We start from the raw sequence: 26,333 nt of genomic DNA, 5'->3' as shown, positions 1-26,333 counted from the left end.
CTGGATGGGGGCAAACTAGGCTCTAGGGCAAGCAAAATTCCTCATTTGAGTATCCAAATCAGGCAGATCTGTATCACACTGAGTTTCCTGGTCAGAGTGTGCCTTCAACTTGGTTCTGTAGATGAGCAAAGTCGCTGTTTGGGGTTACTACTTGGGCACTGCAGATAGAAACTCAGTCTGCCAAGATCCCTGAGTGCTGGTTATTGCAAGCCCTTTCCCCCTTCTCTGTCATGGGTCCCAATGATTCCCCTGAAATCCCTGTGGTGTGAGATCAGAGTAGGGGCTCCCACAGAGTGACCCAGAATGCTGCGGGAGCTGACATTCCCCCCTGGATTTTCTTTTCCCACTGGAGGAATCGGAGGCTCACGGAAGACCTCTCCACATAGTGTTGTGCTATTCTGGGGGAGGGGCGGTGTGGTCAATGTGTAGCTGCTTGTCTTATCCTCTACTGCAATCTGGCCTGGTCTCTGAGGTGCAGGGTGGGGCTTCAGCCTCATCTCCATGTTCTAAGATTATGTCAGTGGTGTCTTATTCTTGAATAGTTGATAGTTCTTGTGTGGGGAGCAAAGTCAGGAACAACCTATGTTACTGTCTTGGGAATATCCGTTGTCAGCATACTATTTTTAACTCCTAAAACATTATTCTTGCTCTGCCTTTGAGGTAGTTGTGGGATTCTAGGAAAGCCTTTTCACTTCTCCAGGATTTGCATTCACATTTCTAAACTGATTTTGACTGAATGGCCTTTAAAGCCCCTCTGCAGTTCTTACATTTTATGATGTAACATAAACATTAAGAAGTGAGTATTGTGTTGGGCTTGTAGTGCAGGTGGATGCAGTGTTTTCTGTGGTTGTACGTGGCCTACTGTGTATGGGAATGGCCGGCTCCAGTCAGAAGAGGGTCTCACTAAGATTCTGGAGTCTGCAAGTTCACGTAGCCTCATTGGTTGGAGAAACAGCCAATATATGGCAGTGGTTCGGAGCTCACTGGACCACGGTGGACATACAGACAAATGCCGTCTCTTCCTCAGTGTGTGACATTGAACTTCCTGCTTAAAATCTCCTGTGTCAAGTGTGGATGATAAAAGTACCAACTCTGAGGGGCTGATGGGAGATTAAAAGAGGCACTATTTATTTATTATGTGTTTTATTTATTTATTTATTTATTTTTTCAACGTTTATTTATTTTTGGGACAGAGAGAGAGCATGAACGGGGGAGGGGCAGAGAGAGAGAGGGAGACACAGAATCGGAAACAGGCTCCAGGCTCTGAGCCATCAGCCCAGAGCCCGACGCAGGGCTCGAACTCACGGACCGCGAGATCGTGACCTGGCTGAAGTCGGACGCTTAACCGACTGCGCCACCCAGGCGCCCCTGTTTTATTTTATTTTTTTTTAACGTTTATTCATTTTGAGAGATGGAGTGTGAGTGGGGGAGAGGCAGAGAGAGAGAGAGGGAGACATAGAATCAGATGCAGGCTCCAGGCTCTGAGCTGTCAGCACAGAGTCCGACATGGGGCTCGAACTCATGAACTGTGAGATCATGACCTGAGCTGAAGTGGGACATTTAACTGGCTGAGCCACCCAGGTGCCCCCAAAGAGGTACTACGTAAATGCATGACATGGTTCCTGGGATGTAGTACATGGTCACTAAAAGTTTATTGTCCTTGTTCATCTGTGTAGATCATCTCGTAGATGATCTGTGTGGTTCCAACCAGCTCTAAACAGCTGTAACTTTTATGGCGTTGTGGAAAATGCAGTGGCAGATGACCTCCAGGAAGTTTAGTTGGCTGGAGTTTGGAGAATGAGGCCAAAGATCATACGAAAGCTTCAAGCCTGTGATAATGGTAAACGCTATTTTTGAGTTATGATACATTTACTGACATAATGGAGACCTTTTATTAAACATCCCTCTTGTTCTGCAATTACACTTATATTTTTCTGGGAGGTGGGGGAAGCCAGGGAAGTATTCTGTGATACCCCCTTGCTAGAGGCTAAAGACTTGGGGCTAGTAACCTATTAGAAATGCACTGCCTGAGGAAAATGGTTCCTTTAGTAAATCTGAAATGATTGCAAAGGATATAAGGTTGTATCTGGGCACTGATGGGGAAGAGGTGCTTGCTCGGGGCTGTGCCTGGCCTTGCTCACAGCCTAGCTCTGGGTCCAAAGTCCACTAGCCCGAGGCTCTTAGCTGGTTGTGCTTACAGAAGACTGTCTTTGACTTGTGTGAGTGATTGTCCTGGGTGCCCTGGCCTGGACTCTGATCGTACGGGAACATCACTGGAAACCTTTGTAACTCTCTCCAGCCTGTGACTCAGCTTAGCACGGCGCCTCTGGGGCAGGACGGTGAAAGGTAGCTTCGTGTGTGGACTGGTGTGGCTGGACTAGGGAGGCCGCCTAGCAGAAGAAATGAGTGATTGTAATGGCGCACTCTGAAACCCAATGCACAGAAACTGTCTATTATGGGGCTCTTGCGTTTTACTGTGATGTTTGGCCTTAACTCTGTTGTATCACACGCCCTGACTTTTAGGAAATGAGAGCCAGTGCAGTTGAGAATAAGCACCATAGCTGGTATATTTAACTGGGACATTGCATTTTAAAACCCTCTCTGCCTTGTCTCACCCCTCCCTCGCATTTCCTTCTCAGTGAGCAGTACCAATGTTCGTTTACCTTTTCGGGTTTTGGAGCGTCTCTGTTGGCTCTGGAGTTACCACAGTATCTGTAAGACAACATCATCAGGCACAGGGCAAGACTGCTGATTAGTGAGATCAGTGATATGATTGAAGGCATATAGATGAGTAATATCTTAAAACATTCAGTTATTCATTTTAAGCCCATTTAATCAAGGTACAATTAAAACAGAAGTTGGGAACTGAAATTAAAGAAGCCAAAATAAATCACGTTTGACCCTCAACTCCTACCAGTGACTTTTTATGCGTCAGTCTCCAAGATCAACTGCATGTCACGTCTCCGGGGCGGCCTGCTTACACTGATGCCACACCCTCCAATTCCTGCCCCAACATGTGTTCAGTGGTCAAGCAGGACGCCTTCCGTGTTATCTCTGCCACCTCTGAAGTACCTGGGCTTGTGCGTGGCTCAGGTTTTGTTCCGGTTACGGTGATCCATTCATTGCTGCAGTATGGCTTCCAGGCTCCTTTCTGGGTTGGAACTGTCCACCACAGACAGCATGAAGTCCAATCTGCAATGTGGGTTGCCTGCCTGGGGGTTGGCTTTCAGCTCGCACTGGCCTTTGCACACATGTCCCTTTCTGACTTCTGACTCTGACCTGCCTCCACACTCGGCTATGCCCCTGTCTGTTGGCATCCGTGCTCCTTGGGTTCGGTGTGCTCCTGGCCCTGGTTTGCCCAGACACTTTCTGGTCCCTGCCTTCTCACCTCATCTCCTTTATGTGTCACTGTCTCTGTGTGATGACCCCACAGACCAATCCCTTTCACCCCTAATTGTTTTCACAAGATGCTGCCTTAGATTCTCTGCTGGCTCTCCAGATTACTGGCTGTGTCACGGGAGAACCCTGGGCTGGAGTCAGACTTTAATCCAGACTTTCTACTTGCTAGTTGTGTAAACTTAGGTCATGTGACCTCATTCGTTGTGTTTCTTCATCTGCAAAATGGGAATAATGACAACAATAATGGTACCTACTCCGCTTACCTTAAAAGTGATTACTAGAACTGAGGCTGGGCATATTTTTGGATTTTTATTTGCTAGCCATATACTTTCTCTGGGGAAGGAACCTTTCAAATCTTTCACCCATTAAAAAAAAAAAAAACTGGATTGCCTTCTTTTATTGAGTTTTTAGAATTCTTTACATATTCTAGATAGAAGCCTTTTACCAGATGAAGACTTTGCAAAAATCTCTCCCAGACTGTGCTTCCTGCTTCATTCTCTTAATAGGATCGTTAGAGCAAAAGATTTTAGTTTTGAAAAAGTTTCATACGTTATCTTATGAACATTATTTTTCCTTTTGCGTCCTATCTAAGAAATCTTTGCCCACCCAAATGTGTATTGCAACTGTGTTTTTTTCCTAGAAGTTTTATAATTTTTGTTTTTATACTCAGGTCTATCATTCATCTTGCGTGCATGGGTGTGTGCACGTGTGTGTGTGTACATGTACCATGTGAGGTCAGGGTTGAAGGCCATCATTAATCATTAGTAAAATAACCACCATTTGCTATCACTACATAACCATAAGACTAGATAAAATTAAAGACTGACCATACCAAATGTTAAAGATGATTTGGAAGAGTTGAAACCTTATACTATCCTGTTGGGAATGAAAATGCCACAACCACTGTGGTAAACAGCTTGATAGTTGCCTCAAAAAGTTAAACATACACTTAAACTAGCTGTATAGGTATTTACGCAACAGAACTGAAAGCATATATCCCTGTCAGACTTACACATGAGTATCTACAGCTGTTCTATTTATGATTGCCCCAAACTGGAAACAACTCAAATGTCCAATTCGTAAGAGAATGGATAAATAAATTGTGGTATGTCTATAAAATGGAATACTAGTGAGCAACAACCTGGCTGAATCTCAAAATAATTATGGTGAATAAAAAGAGACAGACAAATATTGTGCAAGTTCATCCAAATAAAATTTTAGAAAATATAAACTAATCAGAAAGCAGATTAGGGTTTGCCTGGAGTTGGGGGCGGGGTCGATGTGGAGTGATCATGAAGGGGCATGAGGAAGGTTTGTGGGGGTTGTGGGTATATTCACCACCTTGAATGTGGTGATGTTTCCACAGAACATACATATGCTTAAAAATATGCAGTTTATTATATATCGATTATCTTACTAAAGTTATTAAATGGGAAAATATTGGAATAAGTATCCACCAATGTGACAAAAGTGGGGAGATCACAAGTCCCCAGTGAGATAATGCCCAGGAAACTGCATTGATAGCCTTAATCTGGTGTAGGAATGCTTATTGTCATCATTTGTCTGTGCCACATAGACTAGGAAATTTTCCAGTGAGGGAAGTAGACCAGTTTCTGGGGGCCCTCAGAATCTAGTTTTCCCAACCCCACCCAGTGGAAAATGTCAAGTTGATATTAGAACACATATGACTGGACAAACGATTGCACCCTAGGACATTCAGACCCTCCAGGGATTTCTCTCAGGCTTGACTATATCCCAGCCCCCTCATCTCCGTCCCTCACTCCCAACGAACAATAAAATGGTGGCTTAAAGTGCAGGGGCTCGCCTGCATTTAGGAGTTCTGGACCCGGCTGTACAGCAGAATTAACAGAGAAACTTTTGGGAAATGTTGATGCCTGACTTTGTACCTGGAGATCCTTATTTACTTGCTGTATATTCTTAAAACTCCCCAGGTGATTCTGGGTGATTCTAACGTGCAATTAGAATGGAGAAGCACTCAGGTGGAGCCTTGACCCTGTATCATCACTTGCTGCACCCCTGTGGCTATGTCGTTTCCAGCTCATTCTGTGCATCTCTAACTTTCTGTTCAGTGTTAGAAAATAGGCAGAAGCAATTATGGTGATGATGATAATAATAATAATAATAATAATAATAATAATAACAACAAACATTCAAATAGTGCTTGGCCTTTTTTCAAAGAATTTCTATGAGCATTTTCTCATTGTGTCTCATAAATAACCTGAGAAGTGGGTAAGAGAGAATGATATAATTTGTAATCCTTATTGTCTTTTTCCCCAATTAATTATAAATGCAATAAACAGTCATTTAAAAATGTTTTAGAAAACAAATATGGAAAACTATGAATAGAAAAAAAATCATCTGTAATCCAGCCTCTCAGAGAAAACCAGGGTCAACCTTTGGTTTCTTTTAACATGGATAAAATTATGCACTTAATTTTTCTTTAACAGCATTGGCCACAAACTGTACCAGAGTTTTGTGACCTGATCTTTTCACTCAATACATTATTGAGAGTAACATTTTTAATGACTATTTTCTAGTACACTGCATGGAAACATGATTTATTTAACTAATTCCCTATTGTTTGATAGCTTGTTTCCAAGTTTTCTGTATTAAAAATAACTGTATCCTTATGTGGAGTACCTGGAACTCTCATATACTTCTAGTGAGTGTAAAAATTCATACCACTACTTTGGAAAATGTCAGATAATATCTACTAATGTTGAATATGGGCATACCCTATGACTCAGCAATTACTCTCCCAGGTATATATCCAGAAGAATGTGTACAGTGTTCAGCAAAAGACAGGTACAAAAGTATTCATAGTTGCACTTCTAGTTATGGCCCTGACTGGAGACAACTCAAATATTCCTTAATAATAGATGCATAAGTTGACTGCAGTAATCATGCAAGGGAATACAATATAGCAAGAAAAAATGAAGGAATTGCAATGGTACCCAACATCATGATGACTCTCAAAAACAATATGGAATGAGAAAAGCCCGACACAAAGAATACATAGAAACACAAGCATAATTAGTTTATCCTGTTAGGAATTGAGCTAGTGATTACCTTGTGGAAGGGGCAAAAGGGTCTCTGGGTTTGTTTCTAGGTTTGGTTGGTGACAAAACTCTTCACTTTTTGAAAACCCATTGAGCTGTATATTTATGGTCTGTTCTTTTTCCTGTGTGAGTACTTCAAGAAAGTTGAGTTTTTACTCACCACAAACTTTCAAGGCAACTCTTGCTACCTCCTTCTTTTGACTGGGGCAAATGTGACTCTGAAAACTGTTGTGGGCTGAATTGTGTTTCCCCCCCAACCCCGCCTCAAAATTCTTATGTTGACGTCCTAACCTCTAGTACCTCAGGATGCGACTGTTGGCAGAGAGGGGCTTTGAAAAGGTAATTCAGCTGAAATGAGGCCATAAACAATCCACTCTGATTGGTGTGCTTAGAAGAAGAGGATATTAGGACACATAGAGAAACAAATAGCCTGAGAGAGGCCCATGTCAGGGCCCAGTGAGAAGATGGCCACGTATAAGCCAAGGAGAGAAGTCTCAGGTGTAATCAAACCTGCTGACACCTTGGTGAGCAGAGTTTAAGAACTCTAGCCTCCAGAATTGTGAGAAAATAAATTTCTGTCATAGAAGATGCCCAGTCTGTGGTATTTTGTTGTGACATCCCTAGCCGACTAATATAAGAATTGAGTTTTTTTTTTTTTTTTTCAATATCAAACATATATTACAGGGCTGAGCAGGATGTGAACATCCATCGTCTGACTTTAAATTGTATAGCCTCGCCAACACACCTGGTTTTTCATCTTTCCAGGAGAGACTGATGGTGCTGTGAGGCAGCTAAGGAGAGCACCATGTCAATGGACCCACTGCTGCTCTCAGGAGGAAATATTTCTGGGCACCCAACAGGGCACGTGGCTGGCTCAGTTGGAAGAACATTCAACTCTTAATCTCAGGCTTGTGAGTTCAAGCCCCATGTAGGGTGTAGAGATAACTCCAATAAATAAATAAATAATAAATAAGAGCAAGCCAAAGCATCCTTTCCTTCTATCAGATTGCTTGCTTGAGTGTGATGACTGTCACATTTACAGGAGACTTGCTGAAGTGAGGTGCATTTTTTCCCCAAACTCAGAACTTTTGAGGGGCAGTGCTGGCTAGTAATTAATTGCTGCTGGTCATTAGAGTCATCTCATCCTCTGAAACATCCTGGGAAATGGCTAAGAGTGATAGTAATGTGATTTCCTGTTCCTCTTGTTACTTCCATCTCCTCGAATTTGGCCTTTTGGGAGCTGAAACATTTTGTTTTTACATTTGTCTGTTCTCAGTGGTACTATAATGTTCACTTTTTAAGGTCTTATCATATTAGGGCTTCCTCAGAATGTTAGAACATCTGTTTCTAACTGTCAAAGAGAAGAGAGGGGAAAAAAAATAACACATATTTGACTTTTAATTCAAAATACAACAAAATAAAATGCATGTTGACCTGACTAGCTTCTGGAATTTTCCTGATAAGCAAGTAGAGTAAAGGGACGAAGAAGGGATTTGGAATATGAGTTAGAGAAGGTCATGCATCTCATGGGGTCTTACTTTATCTCACTTTGGAGAGTGCATACAATTTCCTTTCAGTTCAACAAGTATTAGTTGAGAATCTACTCCTTGTTGGATATCATATCATAAACAGTGTGAGAGAGGTCCCTTCTGTTAAAAAAATTTTGAGCTTGTAAAGTGGCTCTGCCTATGATTTCTACAAGTTATGTCTTAAGAGAGTTTTTAGGCTGTGGTGTAGAAAGGAAGAACCTAGGAGGGGACTGCTGGTCTCCCTGAGTTGAAAAGTCAGAGCTGAAAGTTCTCCAGGGTTCAGAGGGCAGAGCACAAGGGAGGAGATTGCTGCACAGAAAGGAAACTCCAAAGATCTGCAGGGGGTCCCCTTGAGCATTCAAATGAGTACTGGTCAGTATATACAAATAAGGAAACCACTTGCAGTGAGGGAAGGAACTATCCAAAGAGACTAGAAGAAGCAATGCCCATTGTTCACACAGAGCCAGGAATAGTGTCTGTCCACACCAACCAGGCTAGAAAAACTCATAACACATGGGACATAAAGTAGAGTCCTCAGAAAAGTCCTCAGTAGTGGACTAACTAGCTGTATATTGTGTATTGCTCTGGTCCTGTCTAAAAAATCTTAAAAGCAAGACCCCCAAACAACAATTTTTCCAATTAATATAACTATGTACCAGAACAAAATATAAGAATTTAGGAATATAAAAATATTCAGAAACATGGTAAAATTCATAATGTCTGGTATCCAATAAAAAATTACCAAGCATGCAAAGAAGAAGTAAAATACAAACAAAATGAAGATAAAAACCGATCAGTTGAAACTGACACACTTACTCCACAACTGAAAAATGCTAAAACTGTTGGACAAGGACATTAAAAACACTTATTATAATTATATTCTATATGTTAGAAAAGGTAACTAGAGACATGCTAAATATAAAATGCCCAAATCAGAGTTCTAGGGATGAAAACTACAATGTCTGAGATGAAAAATACACTGGATAGAATAAAGGTAGATTACACATTGCAGAAGTAAAGAGTTTAAATTTGAAGGCATTAAACAGCAACTATCCAATGTGAAACACAGAAAATAAACTGACTGGGGGGTGGGGTGCGCCCGGGTGGCTTAGTCGGTTGAGCGACCAACTTCGGCTCAGGTCATGATTTCATGATTTGTGAGTTCAAGCCCCGGGTCAGGCTCTGTGCTGACAGCTCAGAGCCTGGAGTCTGCTTCTGATTCTGTGTCTCCCTCTCTCTCTGCCCCTCCCCCACTCATGCTCTGTCTCAGAAATAAACATTAAACAGATTTTTTTTTTTAAAGAAAATAAACTGGGGAGAAAAAGCACCAGTGAACTGTGGAGTAAGTTCAAGCAGTATATTTGGACTGTATTCAGAATCCTCCAAAGTAGAGGGGAGTAGAAAGATTTTTGAAGAAACAATGGCTCGAAGTTTTTAAGATCTGATGAAAACTGTCAATTCACAGATTCAGAAAGTTCAATGAACCCCAAGAGCAAGAAAACTGCATAAAAACTACATCATCGCATCCTAATCAAATTGCTCAAAATCAATGATAAAGAGTAAAACATCAATGATAAAGAGTAAATCTTAAAAGTGGCCAGGAAAAAGGGGCATATTACATAAAGAAGGAGAAAGATAATAACAATAACAGATTTCTTCTTGGAATTATTCAGGGATGGAGTTAGTGAAACAATATCTTTACTGAAAGAAAAAAAAAATCCATCAATTTAGCATCTATACTCCACAGAAATATCTTTTAAGAAATGAAGGCAAATAAAGAACTTTGCAGACATTCAGGAGTTGAAGCAACTCATTACCAGTGTATTCACATTATAAATAATTTTAAAATAAATTCTTCAAGCAGAGGAAAATAATGTCAGAAGTCTGACTGTACATAAAAATGAATTTTCCCGTACCAGAAATTCATGAGTGAGATTTTTTCTTACTAAAGTCTCTTTAAAGGATATTTGCTATTTAAACAAAAATGATAACAATGTGTGTTTATTACATATATAAAATTAAAATGCATGACAGCAAACTAAACTCAACATAGCAAAAGAGGGAAAATAATATGGATCAGACTGGAAATCAATGAAGTAGAAAAAAAGAAAAAGAAAAACAATGAAACCTAAAGCTGGTTCTTTGAGACAACCAATAAAATGGATAAACATATAGTATAGTCAGGCTGATCAGGAAAAAAAGAAGACTCAAATTACCAATATCAGGAATGAGAAAGGTGGTATCACTAGAGATTATATATGTCTATATATACATATATATGTATATATATTTATATGTGTGTGTGTATATATGTATATATATTTATATGTGTGTATATATGTGTATATATATATGTATATATATGTGTGTGGGTGTATATATGTATATATATTTATATGTGTGTGTATATATGTATATATATACATATATATGTATATATATATGTATATATATATATATATATATATATATATATATATAAATTCTTTTTTGAAAGAGAGACAGGGTGCAAGTGAGTGAGGGGCAGAGAGAGAGAGAATCTCAGGAAGGACAGAGAGAGAGAGAGATGGAGAAAGAGAGAGAGAAGTGGGGCTCATCTGAAGCAGGGCTTGTGTTCACCTGAAGTGGGGTTCGAGCTCACAGATGTGAGACTTGAACTCACAAACCACGAGATCATGACCTGAGCCGAAGTCAGATGCTTAACAACTGAGCCACCCAGGCACCCAAGATTCTATAGATAATAAAAGGGAGAAGAAGGGAATGCTATGAACAACATTATGCCAACCAATTTCACCACTTAATTGAAATGGGAAAACTTTTTGGAAGGCAGAAGCTACCAAAACTCACTTAAAAATAAATAGATAGCCTGAATAGCCACATGTTTATTAAAATACTGAATTTGTAGTTTTAAAATCTTTCCCTAAAGAAAACTCCAGATTTAGATCATTTTGTTGGGGAATTATTCCAGACATTTAAAAAAGCAATGATACCAACAATACAAACTCTTCTAGAATATGGAACTGAAAGAAATGCCTACCAACAGTGTCAGGGACCAGTGCTACCCAAATACCGAACCAGTAAAGACGTTATAAGAAAAGAGGGCTACAGACCCATATCACTCATAAACATAGATGCAAAAAATTTAAAGCAAATTTTAGCAAGTCTAATCTGACTTGTGTAGAAAAGATGTGTAGAAAAAGATAATATATCATGGCCAAGTGGAATTTATCCCACGAATGCTGCCTTAACATTCAAAAATCAATCCATTTAATTTACCATATTAACAAACTAAAAAGGGAAAAAACATAGTATCATCTCAATAGATGCAGGAAAAAAAAAAACATTGGATACAATCCTACATCTATAGTTGAAAAAAGCTGTCTGTAGACCAGGAGTAGAATGGAACTTCCTCTGATAAAAGGCATCCTTGAAAACCTAGTTAACATTATATAAAATTAACTTAAAATAGATCACAGATCTAAATGTAAAGCCTAAAACTGTAAACACCTAGAAGAAAACATGGGAGAAAAACTTTGCAGCTGACCTCAGAATAGGAAGAGCCAGAAAAATCGCTGACTGGAAGGACTCTGCCGTCTTCGGAAAAGTCAAGATTGGAGGCAGCAGGGTAAGGTCAAACAAGCAGTTTCTTCAGCTGTCCCTCTACAGAGGCCCCTGGAAGCATCATATCTCTTCGTTGTGCTTGGTGCTTAATAGCCCATGAAGGCAATTGTGTGTCTCCACCAAGGCATAGCAGCCGGCATAGGTGAAGTTTCAAGGGGCCAATCATCATCAACGGGACTGTGCTAGAAAGAAGGTGCAGAGAATAGAAAACACAGGAAGTGCTGTATCTGTACATGAGGGCACACACATGCAGCACAGCGGTGCCACCCCACCTGACGTAAGGTAGGCTTTCACATTTGGATTACGGTGCTCTGCTCATCAGAGGCAAGGCCAGGATCTGAACATAATGTATGTGGGGGAAGTGGCGTATATGTGAGGAAACATACGTGTATTAACACCATAACACCAACTGTGTGCTAGGCACTGTTAGGTACTTGATACGTGCTGTCTTATTTCACTCACATAATGATCATAGTAATAGGTATTATTATTCTCATGTCATAGGATCATACAAGTTATGTAACTTTCCCAAGGTCAACAGCTGCTAAATGCTGTTGGTGCTCACATTAGCCTGATCACTGTGCGTGTGTGTGTGTGTGTGTGTGTGTTTTCCATGACATCATCTGTCTCCATAAAAGCAAAAAAAAAAAAAAACGTCTTCCTGGCTTGCAAAGAATAACATGGTTATCTCTCCAGAACTCGAAAGTATAAGCCCAGAAAAATTCTATCCTTTTATGAAAAAAGCAGTTGTTAAAAATTCTTGACAAATCTAAAGTATCCTAAATGTTTGGGGGTAAAGCCATGCATCTGCCTGCATTGGAAATAACCTGAAATGTGTCCTCCTTGAGTGTTTCTTAGCTAAAAGATGTGAGGGTGATGCCATCTTTGGCCTTGAAACAAAAGAGATTTATGAACAAATACAGTGTTGGTGATTCCAGTAGGACTCAGCCTGAGAAGAAGTGATGAAAAACAACAAATCATGATGCTACAGAAGAGTTTGTGACTCTTTCAAAGAATTCATTTCTGATCACAGCCTATCTACGGAACAGATTTACAATGCTGATGGAAGGCTGGCATTGCTTGCAAAGTTAATTCTGACACATTCAGGGAAGAAGCAGTGAATCAAGTACCTGTGATTTTCAGCACAGGGATAAACCATTCCTGTACTGATAATAGTAGGTAGATTCCCCCCAAATAATACCTTTGACTAACAGTTTCGTGGTCCTAGAGTTTCCAAAGTGGGTACACATCAACTAGTAGCTTTCACAGTACAAGCTAGTGAACAAACAGATGGAAAACTATTCCCTCCTTACTGGTTTTATTATCTTGTGGCATACATAATGAAAGATTTTTTGAAGGGCCCTTACTATCTTTTAAAAACCTTTTTATCATTAGGACTTTCAAAAAAAACCTACTAAGGTACAGACATTCCTTATCCAGATTCAGGGATTACCGAGATTTAACCATATTTGCTCCATGTATCTCTTTGCTCCCCATTAACGGATAGCTTCACCTCTACCTGCTTGAAAAATCTCGCTTAGTGAAATGTCATTTTAGAGTCTTTGTTAGGTCCTTGATGGCTACGATAAACTTAATACTCTCATTAGGTATGTAAAGCTTTGTTCAATTTTCATCCAGCCTCCCTTGTAGCTTTCTCTGCCAATAGGCCCCTGCATGAATTCTATATTGTAGGCAATTTTAAATTAATTCTAGTCTCTGAATACATATTGAAAATTTCTGCCCCTGCTTATGCCGTTTTTTTTTCTGCTTTGAGCTTTCCTTTGGTCTGTTTCTGACAAGCAGAGCTCTCCAACTGGGCAGACCCTGGCTATCTGCTCATTTAACAGTAAACTACATTTCCCAGCCTCTCTTGCAGTTAGGAGTGGGTGTAATTGATGTGCACCACTTCCAGGCCTTGCTTATACAAACCTGCCAATGTACTTCTCCCCTCCTGTCTTCGTCTGCCTGCAAACTGTATGTAAATATCAGAACAGCTCTTATGCACGTCAAATATGGAAGACGGCAGAGCCTTATCTGTGTTGTCCCTGAAAGAGGGAGTAGCTCAGAGTCTGTCCCCCGTGGTTTTGAACTTTTCATGTGTTTGAAAAAAAAATTACTACCGGGCCAAGCTACCACATTTGGGACTTATGTCTTAGGGTAGCCAGGGCACCTTAATAAAGTATCTGTCCTCAAATCTGGTTCAAATTCTTTTCTTTCACATCTACCTTTATTGCCCCAGGCGAAAGTGACACCGCCTTCCTTGTGATTATTATAGTACAGAGTTTTTCTTTTCAATGGTTATTGCTTATTTATTTCTATGAGAGAGAGAGAGCACGCGCGCGTGAGTGGGGGAGGGGCAGAGAGAGGGAGACCCAGAATCTGAAGCAGGTTCCAGGCTCTGAGCTGTCAGCACAGAGCCCGATGCAGGGCTCAAACCGACGAACCCACGAGATCATGACCTGAGCTGAAGTTGGACGCTCAACCGACTGAGCCACCCAGGCGCCTCATTATTATAGCATAGGGTTCTTAATTTTTTGTTGATTTTATAGTATTCCAAGCCACCCAACTTGCTACCAACCTGCCTCCTAAAACTGTACCTGCATCACATCCATGCTGTCTTTCTTTCCTTAAGTCTCATGGAGGAAATAGAAGTGCCCCTCCTCGTGTCTTAGACCAGTCCCCTCCCGCGAGACTCATCTGTCCCTCTTGCTGCCTCAGGGATCCTGTTCCACCGTCTGTCTCCCATCCTGCCTGGGAATGCAGATTTTCTCTGAGCCGGCTCTGCAGCATTGGACAACATGCATCGAGAACCCTTTCCCCTGGGGCTTCTGTGACTGCATCAGTCAGGAAAGGCCAGATTACGCAGCAGTAACCCAGTGATTATCCCCAAGTCTCAGTACTCACAGAGGCAGAGATTTATGTCTCACTCGTGCTCCATGTTCATTGTAGGTTGGCCACAGGTCTGCTCTGTGTCCTCCTCATTCTGGGACCTGGGCTGATGAAGACAACTCTGTGGCATGTGTTCCCTCTTCTGGCAGAGGGAAAAAAAGAGATCACAGAGAAGCACATACTGGCTGTTAAAGCTTCCACCAGGAAGTGACACAGGTCCCTTGTGCTCACGTTCCATTGCCCAAAGCATGCGACAGGGCCCAGCCTGATGTCAATGAGGTGTGATGTGGGCTCCTTCCCAGGGAGGGCAGGGCGACAATCCACTCCACTACAAAACTGCCTTCTCTCTGCTGTCCCCCTTCCCTGTCACGTTGGTGTTTAATCCCCTAAATTCAGATTTGCATATTAGATACAGCCCACGTGTTCATGTTGCTTGACCTGCTTAGGGTTTTCTAATTGCTTTCTACTCTTTAAAAGGGGGATGATTTCACCCTTGGGTTCACCAGTATCACTTTTCTCGAAGAATCCAAAGATGGGCACGCCTGGGCGACATGCACCTTTGGTAGCCTCTGCTGGAGCTGGGCTGTGGCCGCCCCATTTAGATGGACGTGTGTGCTACAGTTGGACACGTTCTCCTTTTGTGTTCACAGTTCATGTTGCTGCCAGCCTGGGTGGTGTCCCTGTTTGTTAGGCTTTCCTTAAATGCTAATGACCCCACAGTTTCCTCCTTGGTCTCCAGTCTACTCACTCTGCATATTCTCCTGGAGGAAACTGCTTTTTCCTCGTGGCTTCAGTTTCAGTGCTAATCCTCTCTGAACCCCATCCTCTCTGTCCACCCCACTAATGGGTCACTGTAGGTCTTTATCATCTTTCAAGAGGATAATTTTGTCAGCTTCCCACCTGCTTGCCCAGCCCCTAGTCTGGCAGGAGCCCTGATCTATCCCCAGTTGATGCCATGATCTATTATAAAGCCCACATCTGGTTATGTAAGCACTCCCACCCATCCCCAGAATGTACTTCTCTGACACACCATTGCTATAGGAGTGAGCCCAGTCTCCCTTAGGTGGCTCTCTCCTGGCCCTACCATCCTCTCCCGTCTCCCTTCTTGCTTCTACTCTTGTGCTTTATGATTTGGTCAAATGGAATTACTTATATAAGCTGCACTCTCTTTCTAGGTCTCTGCGTATGCCACTTTTGGTTCAGTGTGGCAGCGTCTCTTCCTCCTGGAAGCCTTCCTTGACTGCTCCCCATCCTCCCCCACGCTGGGCGAGGCATCCTATTTGATGTTTCAGAATCACTTTGTATCTCCTCTAACATAGTCCTTAGTATCCTTAATTGTATCATGTTTTAATTTCTCCACTTCTCCCATTAAATGGTTTTAGGGGCTGAATTGTGTCCCACTATCCTCCTCCCCACCAAATTCATCTGTTCAAGGCCCAACCAAACCCCAGTACTTCAGAATGTAACCATATTTGGAGAGAAGCTCTTCAAAGCAGTGATTGAATAAAAGTGAAGCAGTTAGGGTGGGCCCTAATCCAAATTGACTTGTGCTCTTGTTTTTTGTTTTTTGTGTTTTTTTAAGTTTCCTTATTGACTTTGAGCGAGAGAGAGAAAGAAAGCAGGGAAGAGGGGCAGAGAGGTGAAGAGAGAGGGAATCCCAAGCAGGTTCTACACTGTCAGCACACAGCCGGATGTGGGCCTCGAACTCTAGAACCACGATCTAGAAGATCACGACCTGAGCCGAAATCAAGAGTCAGATAGATGCTTCACCAACTGAGCCACCCAGGTGCTCCCAATTTGACTCGTGTCCTTGTGAAAAGAGGAGGAGACACAGGGAGGAGTGCCCACAGAGGAAAGACCAAGTGGGGACACAGGGAGAAGAGTGCTATCTGCCAGCCAAGGAGAGAGGCTTCTGAAGAAGTCAAACTTGCTGACACCTTGATCTTGGACTTCCAGCCTGCAGAACTATGGGAAAATAAATTTCTGTTGCTTAAGCCTCCCACTCTGTGGTATTTTGTTATGGCAGCCATCGTGGACTAATACAGATGGTAGGCAATTTGAGGACCAGTTCAAGTCTCTTTCTCTTGGTGTTCTTATCATATGCTTCAACGCCTGTCCTACAGTAAAGGCAAAGTAAATATTTATGGAGTCAGCCTATTGATAAATTGATAAACAGAAAGACAAATTTGATACTGATCAATGCAGTCCATTTTGAGAGTTATTTTGATATGATAAATTTGTAAATTTTTAAAAACATTTTTATTATTGAGAGACAGAGACAGAGCATGAGTGGGGGAGGGGCAGAGACAGAGGGAAACACAGAATCTGAATCAGGCTCCAGGCTCTGAGCTGTCAGCACAGAGCCCAACGCGGAGCTCAAACCTACCAACTGTGAGATCATGACCTGAGCTGAAGTCGGTCACTTAACTGAGCCACCCAGGCGCCCCTTGATATGATAAATTTGAACTTAAGGAACTTGTAACAAGTTCCTTATCATGAAAGGACTTGCAAATCACAGATGGCACAGGAAAAGTGCATTGGTTAGCGAATAAGAGGCTCGTATCCTAACAGTGTTTTGTTTTGTATTTATAGTAGCTTTTCTCTACCAAAAAGGCTCTGACCCCCCCTGGGAGCGGCAGTGAGAGGCATCAGTATGTGGGAACTTCTAGGGAAGCCCCGGGTGTGAGGGGACGTGAGGGAGCCTCTGGCTGGCACCAGGGGTTCTGCTGGCTGGCAGGGGGCCAAGTCCTGCTGCCCATCCTCTGGGAAGATCCTCTCAGAACTCCGCGGGGATGAGTCAGCCACCCTTGCTCCGGAATGACAATCGCACCTGGAATGCGCCTTCTGGAATGGCAGTGGAGGGAAAGACCTGGCAGACTGGAGGTGAAAAGAAAGATGACTGTCAGTAATTTATATGACAACAAGCATCTGGGCAAGAAGTTTCTGCAGGGTCAATCAACATCCAGATGATTTCTATCCCCAAACACAACAATATCTAGAAGCATCTGGGTGGTAAGTGGAAAAGCTTGTGTTTTTTTCTACACGCGTAGCACCTTTGGGCAACCCCAGCCAGGAACGGCTTGGTCAGGAGGAAGGAGATGAACTGTCGCCACATTCCCCACAGGTTGCCCTGGTTTGGAAGAGGCTAGATTTGGCCAGAGTTGTGGTTTACCAGACACGTGCACACATAAATACACACGAATGCCGTCTGAGGCTGCTTGTGTGGATCCAGAGAGACTGCAAGCTAGGAGTTGCAGAGAGAAGGCTCCCCCTGGGACTGAAGAATGTCAGGCAACAGACTCCTAGATCCATAGCATTCAGTGCATTGAGCCATCCCACCCCATGCACGGTGGGTGACCAGTATTGGTCCCAGGCAACAGTGGCACCAAGAGCACACAGTAGGACAGCACGCTCAGAGAAAGAATGAGAATGGGATCAGGCCAGTGGTAAGCATCTTGGTAGTCAAGGTGGTTGACATGAATGGGAGTCAGAAGACGGGCTTAAGTTTCAGTTCTTGGGAGCTAAGATCACCTGCCCTGAACAAAGAGGTCCCATAAGGAAGCAGGGCTCACAGATCACAACCCCATCTCACCATGAATTCCTGGAGTTATGGGGTCACCATCTGGTTCTGAGACCAGATTAAATGATGCTATAATTCCCATTCATTCCTTCATTCATTCATCCTCCATTCACTCGACCCTATTTATTGAATGCCTACCAGGCATGGACCAAGAACTACACTAGTTAGTGGGGATTAAATAGTAAACTAGTGTATGGAGGATATAGGGGAAATAGGTCCTTGCAGTAAATGGAATAGGTGCTCTGATGGGGTGGGGGGGTGCTGAGACCTCACCCAGGCCTGACGCCTCCCTACTGCCCTGAGGAAGTGATATCCACATGAAGATCTGGAGGGTGAGTGGAACTGAGCCAAGGAAAAGGAGGGCTAAGGAGTTTCCCGGAAGAGGGGGCCCGGCCGTGCGGCGGCTCAGAAGAGGAAGAGTCAATAGTTCAGAGGGCCGGACTATTTAGTGGGAGAAATGAGGCAGATGAACTCCACACGGCCGGGTCCTGCAGAGAATCTGTTCCTCCTGGTGGTCAGGGTGTGGACCACTGGCAGGCTGAGTATGTGGTCTCAAGCTCACAAGATAGAACAGAGCAGGAGGTAAAGATTGGGGAATCTCTTGTGTATAGATATCACAGTCCTGAGAATTCGTGAAATCCCTCCCAGAGAGTGTCCAGGGTGAGAAGACAGAGCCCAGGACACTCCTGGAAATCCTCAACCTTTAAGGGATGGGCAGAGTTGCAGGGGCACCTGAGCCCAACTGGGATGGGTAGCCAGAGAGCTGGGAGGAGAACCAGGAGAGGCGGCAGTAAGGTAGGTTCCCAAAGGAAGAGCAGGTTTGAAGGTCAAGGTCATGGTTAACCGTGTAAAAGAGGCTAAGAAATCAAGTAAAATAATTAAAAAAAAAAAAAAAAAAGCCTAATAAACAACATGGGGATGGTTGGGAATCATGGTGAAGTCAGAAGCTTCTAGATAATCCCGGTGTAGGGAGGGAGTAGAGAGGAGGAGAAGAGAAAACAGCGTTGTGAACTTTCTAAAGAGTTCTGGCCATGGTGGCAGGAAAGAGCTCCTCCTGGAACCAGAGGACTTTGGTGTGGAGGCACATTGAAGATGAAAGAGAGAAGAGCGAATATTACTGAGTGCCTTGGGGAGCTGAGACCTTTCAGCAGGGATGGGAGTGGATTCCAGGGTTTAAGGAGTGGAAGGTGCCCCCCACCTTACGGCAAGCCCAGAATGTGTTTCGATGCTGTGTGGGCATTAGGGAGCGGAACCACGTGGTGGTCAGACTGTGTGAAGGTAGCCCTGCCCCGTCCTCCCAGCTTTGTGACCCTCAGCAAGTCATTTAAACCCCCTCGGCCTCAATGTCTTCATCTGCCACAATGGGACTTACCTCGTAAAGCTATTGGAAATACCGAGTTCCGTAAGGTACATAAGATAAAGTGCCTGGTAAGCATACTTTCTGAGCGTTACAGCCTCAGAAGGATGGCTGCTTGCCAGCGGCCTGTCCATCGAGGGCAGGGGGCGGGCGCGTCCCCCAGTGTCCTCCTCTGTCCTGAATGGGGTGCGGGCTCCTCCTCTCTGCTCTGCTTGCTCTCTCCCTGCCCCGGAAGCCACACAGCCCTTGTTGATCTCTGTGATCTCGACTGTAATAGAGGCTGGGGACACACCTACTGGCACTCTGCATCAAAGGGTAGGTGACACCTCAGGGGGAAACCACAGCTTCGGAGCTCTTTGCTGGAAAGCCCAACCGCCTGTTTTTCTGTAGGCCGGGATTGCTGTGAGAGGGAATGCGGATTGCCCCCCTGGAACAAGGCAAGGTACTTCCGAAATGGTCTTTTTGTTTTTGAGCATCACCGCAATGCGATGTGTAAGGTGATGTATCAAGAAGGGAGCGCCCCGAGGGAGGGCAAGGCGATTCCTCACTAGATTTGTAAGCCAAATTCTGTGCTTTCTTTCAGCTTCTGCTGCCCGCCCCCAATTTCCTCCCAGCAGTGACTGGGGCTGCCTTCCCCCTCCCCCCCGCCTCCCCACCCCCCCCCCCCCCGCCCCGTTAGAGAGCTGGATAGGCTTATCCCCACAGAATCAGACAGGGGAGCCCCAGGAAGGAGATGGGGGCTGGGTTGAGAATCCAGTGCCCAGAGAGGAAAATGAGGCTCAAGGTCCCTCACTGAGTAACTGAGTGGCCAGTCCGGGACTCAAAACTCGGCTCTCCTGGCTCCTGGTGTAGGGCTCTTTTCACAGTCTCTCCCTGTTAAATGATGGGGATTTTAGTAATCCACCCATCTCCCCTCAGCCTCTGACAGTTGCTGACTTACCCAAAATGCTCTGCACACCTCCTGTGAGTCAGGTCCTTTCTAGGCACTGGTGACATAGCAGCAAAACAGAAATAAATCTCTACTCTTGTGTGCTTACAGTTGAGTGAGGGGAGACAGATAATAAATAGGACAAACAAATAAATGATAGCAATATCCTCCACAACGTCTCCCCAGGGAACGTTTCCTCGATAGACTGCCACTGAATTACTAAAGCCCAATTTCATAGAATGTATGTGTCTCTTAATACAGTGTCTTTTTGGTCAATGATTATCTAGAAAAACACATACATATATGACCCCCAAACTCCACACAACATTTAAACTGAATGATTTGCAGGCACAGTTTTGAGTGATAGTCTAAAAGCAATTCCTGGAAAGTCAGAAGTCCTTTAAAGGCCCGTGGAGTGTCAGCATGGGGTGTGTGTACCATGGTTGTTAGAGCTAAGGGAGAGGCCATAGCATATCAAGCAGCTCTTTGCTATGAACGCAGCAATTTTTCAGTGATCAGAAAGCAATGCTGAGAGCGTCTTAACGTGTATATCCTAAATATGTGGACACATAGGCGTCTTATACTGTCTTAGTTACATTTTAAGAAATTGGTTGGGAATTTGGGGTTGATGTAACCCAACAGCCCGAATGAAGTCAAGGGAAATAGACTCCCAGTTAGCGTTGTGCTGAAGACTGATATTTAAGAATCTATCCTGTTAATTATGTCGTGGGAAGGCGAGAGGTGTTATCAACTCCCAGGGCCATATTTGTGTGCTTTGTCTGGTTAGGACTATGGTTGCCGTTTCAGTGTCCCCTTGGGTGACAGATCCCTTTCAGGGGGAGCTAGCACAGAAAATGGTCTTTAAGTCAGAGACGTTTAGGTGGGCACCCTATCTTTGAACACGTCCTCCACTAGGAAGCTCGGTGATGGTGACCATGGCCAGTTGCAAAATAGCTTCGGTAGAAAGCGCAAAATGACCCCTGGTCAAGTTCAATGCCTGACTTTTGCCAGGAGGGGTGGCCCAGTTCCGTGAACTTTTTTTTTTTTTCCTTGAATGGTAGCTATGGAATGGGAGGAAGTCTCCCACAAAGGATTTCCTTTGGTCATTGTTTGGTTTTTTTTTTTTTTTTTTTTTGCTTAGGAAAAAGCATGCAGTGGGGGAGGGACAAGAATCCCCCTCCCTTTGTGAATTCTGTGATTCAGAGTTTAAAAGGCTAGTGGCAGGATCTGGGTCATAGACTTGGTTTCTTTCTTGTGTGAAACCTTCTACTTCACATGCCTGTCCCTTTAAATGTTGGGACAAGAGCCCTCATTCTGTTCTATTTTGGTATTTGGTCACATGAGTGCAAGGTGTTTTCCTTGAGGTTAGAATCTGCACTAAGGGAAGTACCAAGTACTGGAATAACCAAGTCTTAGGTTTTTAGCTCTGTAAAAACTTGAAAGGTCACTTAGCTTCGCCTCCTTCTCAAAGCAGAACCCCCTCCTACTCCCTGTGCTGCTAAATGAGAGTGTGTGCTCTGAGCACATCTGAGTGAGGGTGAGTGCATTAGTCAGGCTTCTCCAGAGAAACAGAATCAACAGGATATGTATACATATAGGAGGACATTGACTTTAAGGATCGGCTCAGGCAATTATGGAGGCAGACAAGTCCAAAATTTGCGGGGTGGGTCACAGGCTGAAGACCCAGTATTGTGGTTTGAATGTCTGCGTCTCTCCCAAATTCATATGTCAAAATCCTAATTTCCAATGGGATGGTGTTAGGAGGCAGAGCCATCGTGAATGGGTTCACTGTCCTTATGTAAGAGGCCAAGAGACTTCTTACCCCTTCCGTGGGATGAAAAGTCTATAGCCAGGAAGAGGGCCCTCACCGAACCATGCTGGCACCTTGATCTTGGACTTCCAGCCTCTAGAACTGTGAGAAATGAATTTGTTGTTGGTAAGTCCCCCAGTCTGTGGTATTTTGTTACAGCAGCCCAGACTAATGCTGCAGTTCAAGTCTGAGGGCCATCGGCTGGCAGAATCCCCTCTTGCTCAGGAGAGATCAGTCATTTGTTGCATTGACGCCTTCAACTGACTAGATAAGGCCCACCCACATTGTGGAGGACAATTTCCTTTACTCAGAGACCACTGATTTAGATTTACATCTCATCTAAAAATACTCTCACAGAGATATCTTGAATAGTGTTTGATTAAATATCTGGGTACAGTGGTCCAGCCAAGTTGACACATAACATTAATCGTTACAGTGGGGTACAGTATCTGGAATATTATGGGTACCTGTGAATGTTGAACAATTAAAACACAATTAAAACACACACTCACTCGTGAATTGAACTCCCCCTGGGCAGAAAGAAATGAAGAGCAAGTCTTGGGTGGGGAGAGTATCTCCTCGGTGATTTGTGCCTAAAAAAATGGGTGGGTAAAGGATATGACGCCCGGGCCTGGATAACTGATTAGGAACGACCTTGGCTTCAGAGCTCTTAAAAGCTAATGTTAGCCAGCTGCAGAACGTCCTGCATCCCTGGATTTGCATAGGTGCTGAAAGGGACAGTTAGCTGGTGTGTGTGTGTGTGTGTGTGTGTGTGTTTGTGAAAACTATGTCCCCACACACACATGTGAGGCAGCATAACAGAAAGGTTAGCTGGCACACGGGCTGGGAACCACACTGCCAAGTTGAAATCCCAGCTTTGCCACTGACTTGCTGTGTAACTGCGGGCAAGCTACTTGACCTTGTGTGCTTGGTTCCCTCATCTGTAAAATTGGGAAGTAGCAGAACCCATACTTCCTAGGCTGAGAGGAATAAATGAGATAGTGGCTATGGAGTGCTTACAAGATTGTCTGGCACATAAGTCCTAGAGATGTCAATCATCATCATCATCATCATCATCTATGCGACGCATGCCATTGGTTGCCATGGTTACTCGTAAGCAAAGACCAAAACTCTGCTAATGTAGTATTGCAGAGCCCATGCTGGATATAGCCTCCTAAGATGTATACTTTTGGTACTTCATTTTTTTTTTAATGTTTTATTTTACTTTTGAGACAGAGAGAGACAGAGCATGAACAGGGGAGGGTCAGAGAGAGAAGGAGACGTAGAATCCGAAGCAGGCTCCAGGCTCTGAGCTGACGGCACAGAGCCCAATGCGGGGCTCGAACTCACGGACCGTGAGATCATGACCCGAGCCGAAGTCCAACGCTCAGCCCGCTGAGCCACCCAGGTGCTCCTACGTTCAGTACTTCATCAGTGGAACTCCATTGGGTAGGATCCAGCTCATATCTGTCTTAAATTAAATTAATTTTTTTTTCAGTAAACAGTGTTAGAGCAATATGCTGGCTTGACATTGGAATAAATTCAGCCTCTGGGGCTTGCGAGGATCACTTGCAGACACACAGCCTTTCTGCTGGGGAGGGGGGAGTGCAGGAGGCCTCTCCCCTTGCTGCTCACGTACTCAGTGAACATGTTGCTGGCCACCTGAGGCTCAGGTGTGCCTGAGGCTGCTGGAACGGGAGCGCAGATAATGACAGCTCCTGGGCTCTGGCGTGATCCAGCTCCTTCTCCCTGATAAATGGCTTCGCAGATGCTGCCAGCTTCATGCTCAATTAATCTCAGTTGAATTGATCATCCAGTTATAAAGAAAACCATTAGCAATAAGGCAAAACTTCCCAAAGAGCTTTTACGGGGAGGAGGAAAGGAAGTGAATTGGTTTTTTAAAAGAAATTAAGATGATGAACCGCGTTCGAAAAGAACACAGCACCAGCCTTCTCTCTACCCAGCTGACTCAGCCCTAAGGGGGTGGGATAAGAAAGTGGGTTTTTTTTCACCTATTCATCTTAGGAATCGTTCAGAGGAAATACCTTTCAGATAAGCGAGCACGCATAAGGCTTATCCTGTGCCAGACTTTATTGGAAGCTGAGAAACTTTACACATACTGTTATCAACTCTTTGGATTTCCAACAACACAGTTGGAGCGACAAATGGTATTATTTTTCACCTGTTTTGCAGATGAGGAATCTAAAAAAAGATGAAGTAACTTGTCCAGCCTCACAAGGGGCTGAACTGGGATCCAAAGTCCGTGCTCTCGGGCCTTTGCTACATGTGTCCCGGTTCTCTATTTTCTGGGGGGACCCAGACTCCAACTGGGCCACTCCCCTTGCCCCTGCCTGTCCTTCAGCTGCTCTTCACCTTATTCCTGGAACATCACATTCATGTTTCCTGTACCACATGCAGCCCTGCAAAAAGTAACTCTGTTACTATATGTGTAAGGCATGTTCACTGTAGAAAAAAAGCAACAATAGAAAATACTGGGGAGCAAACAAAAGAAAAGAATAATTATTCATGCTACACTTGCTATAATTATTACACTTGCTAAAACCCTCCTCAATTTTTTGGTATATATCCTTCTGGATTTTTTTTTTTCTATGTACGTCCTTTCCTCTTAAGCAACAGCGAGCTCATAGTCATACTGTTTTGTACTTTGATCTTTGTCACCTGAAATGTCACCTAGGATGTCTTTTCATTTAAATAAGTATATTTCTATGACATCATTTTTAATTCTTAAAAAGTATTCCACCGTATGGAAACATTACAGTTTACTCAACTAATCCTTGCTTTTTGGGTAACTTACTTGTTTTCCAAATTTTGAAATTTAGAATTAGAAATGAGCCTCCTGTAAACCTCCTTGCAGCTCACCTCATATGTACATTACACATATTTTAATTAAAGTATTAATATGAATTATATTACTATGTTTAATAATTATTGTAAATGCCCACTAGCTCACAGGTTTATTTACAAACCACCACCCTTTTTCACTTCAAGAGACTCACCTATTATTAAGGTGATCACTGGGATCAGTAGTAAGTTCTAGTCAGTTTTCATTAACATGAATCTTGATTTCATGAAAATTGTATGAATTCAACGTTAAAACTGTTGTGAGTCGTGTTTTAATTTTTTAGAAGATAACTGATGGCCTATGAATAAAACATACAGAAAGTGGCATATTCTGACAGGCTCTCAGGAGCCTCCTATGCAAGACCCCGGCGGGGTGGGACGCCAGTGCTCAGGGACATTTGTCTCTGTCACCTCGTGCACTGGTTTGAGAATCAGGACTGATAGTCCATGTTAGGGCAATGTGCCTGCCACTCCTTTGGTTCAGGCCCTCGTCAGGCTCTCCCTGAACTCTTTGCTCAGCCTCCTGCCTGGTTTCCTACCCCCTGGAGCTTCTCTTTATTTGCACTTTGCCGTCAAATTTAGCTAACTCGCCAGGCGGATATTGCTCAAATAGCCAAAAACCTTCAGAATGCTTTTTCATGGAGGATGGAGAGTAAGAGACTAAAATGCAACAAAAGGGGGGCGCCTGGGTGGTTCAGTCCCTCGAGCATCTGACTTTGGCTCAGGTTGTGATCTCACAGTTCGTGAGTTCGAGCCCCACATGCGGCTCTGTGCCGACAGCTCAGAGCCTGGAGCCTGCTTCGGATTCTGTGTCTCCCTCTCTCTCTGCCCCTTCCCTGCTCGGTCTCTCTCTCTCTCTCTCTCTCTCTCTCTCTCTCTCTCTCAAAAATAAATACACTGGGGCGCCTGGGTGGCTCAGTCGGTTAAGCATCCAACTTTGGCTCAGGTCATGATCTCACAGTCTGTGAGTTCGAGCCCCGCGTCGGGCTCTGTGCTGACAGCTCAGAGCCTGGAGCCCATTTCAGATTCTGTGTCTCCCTCTCTCTCTGCCCCTCCCCTGTTCATACTCTGTCTCTCTCTGTCTCAAAAATGAATAAACGTTAAAAAAAAAAAATAATAAATAAATAAATAAATACACTAAAAAAAAGTGCAACAAAAGGCTTAGCCCAAGTATCAGGTGTTTATCTTCCACCATTCCATAATACCTGCCTGTGCCTTGCCCCTCCACTTTAACAGGTAGGAAAAGCCCCTGACTACCACTAGGGGGGCTTCCTGCTT

General features: G+C 43.7%; 2 long non-coding RNA genes across 2 annotated transcripts in view; one reads left to right on the top strand and one right to left on the bottom strand.

Moving 5' to 3' along the window:
* Positions 1–26,333, top strand: part of LOC123596414 — a 280,758-nt gene that overhangs the window by 20,015 nt on the left and 234,410 nt on the right. The gene's annotated exons all lie outside the window — the stretch shown is intronic.
* LOC123596443 lies at positions 1,621–14,829 on the bottom strand. The gene is made up of 3 exons (XR_006711679.1): positions 14,534–14,829; positions 2,664–2,712; positions 1,621–1,829 (listed from the first exon to the last, which is right to left on the bottom strand). It is a non-coding gene; the product is annotated as an uncharacterized LOC123596443 (long non-coding RNA).

The sequence above is a fragment of the Leopardus geoffroyi genome, chromosome A1, assembly GCF_018350155.1.
Source record: "Leopardus geoffroyi isolate Oge1 chromosome A1, O.geoffroyi_Oge1_pat1.0, whole genome shotgun sequence".
NCBI lineage: Eukaryota > Metazoa > Chordata > Mammalia > Carnivora > Felidae > Leopardus > Leopardus geoffroyi.
This window is presented reverse-complemented; position numbering and strand designations above follow the sequence as displayed.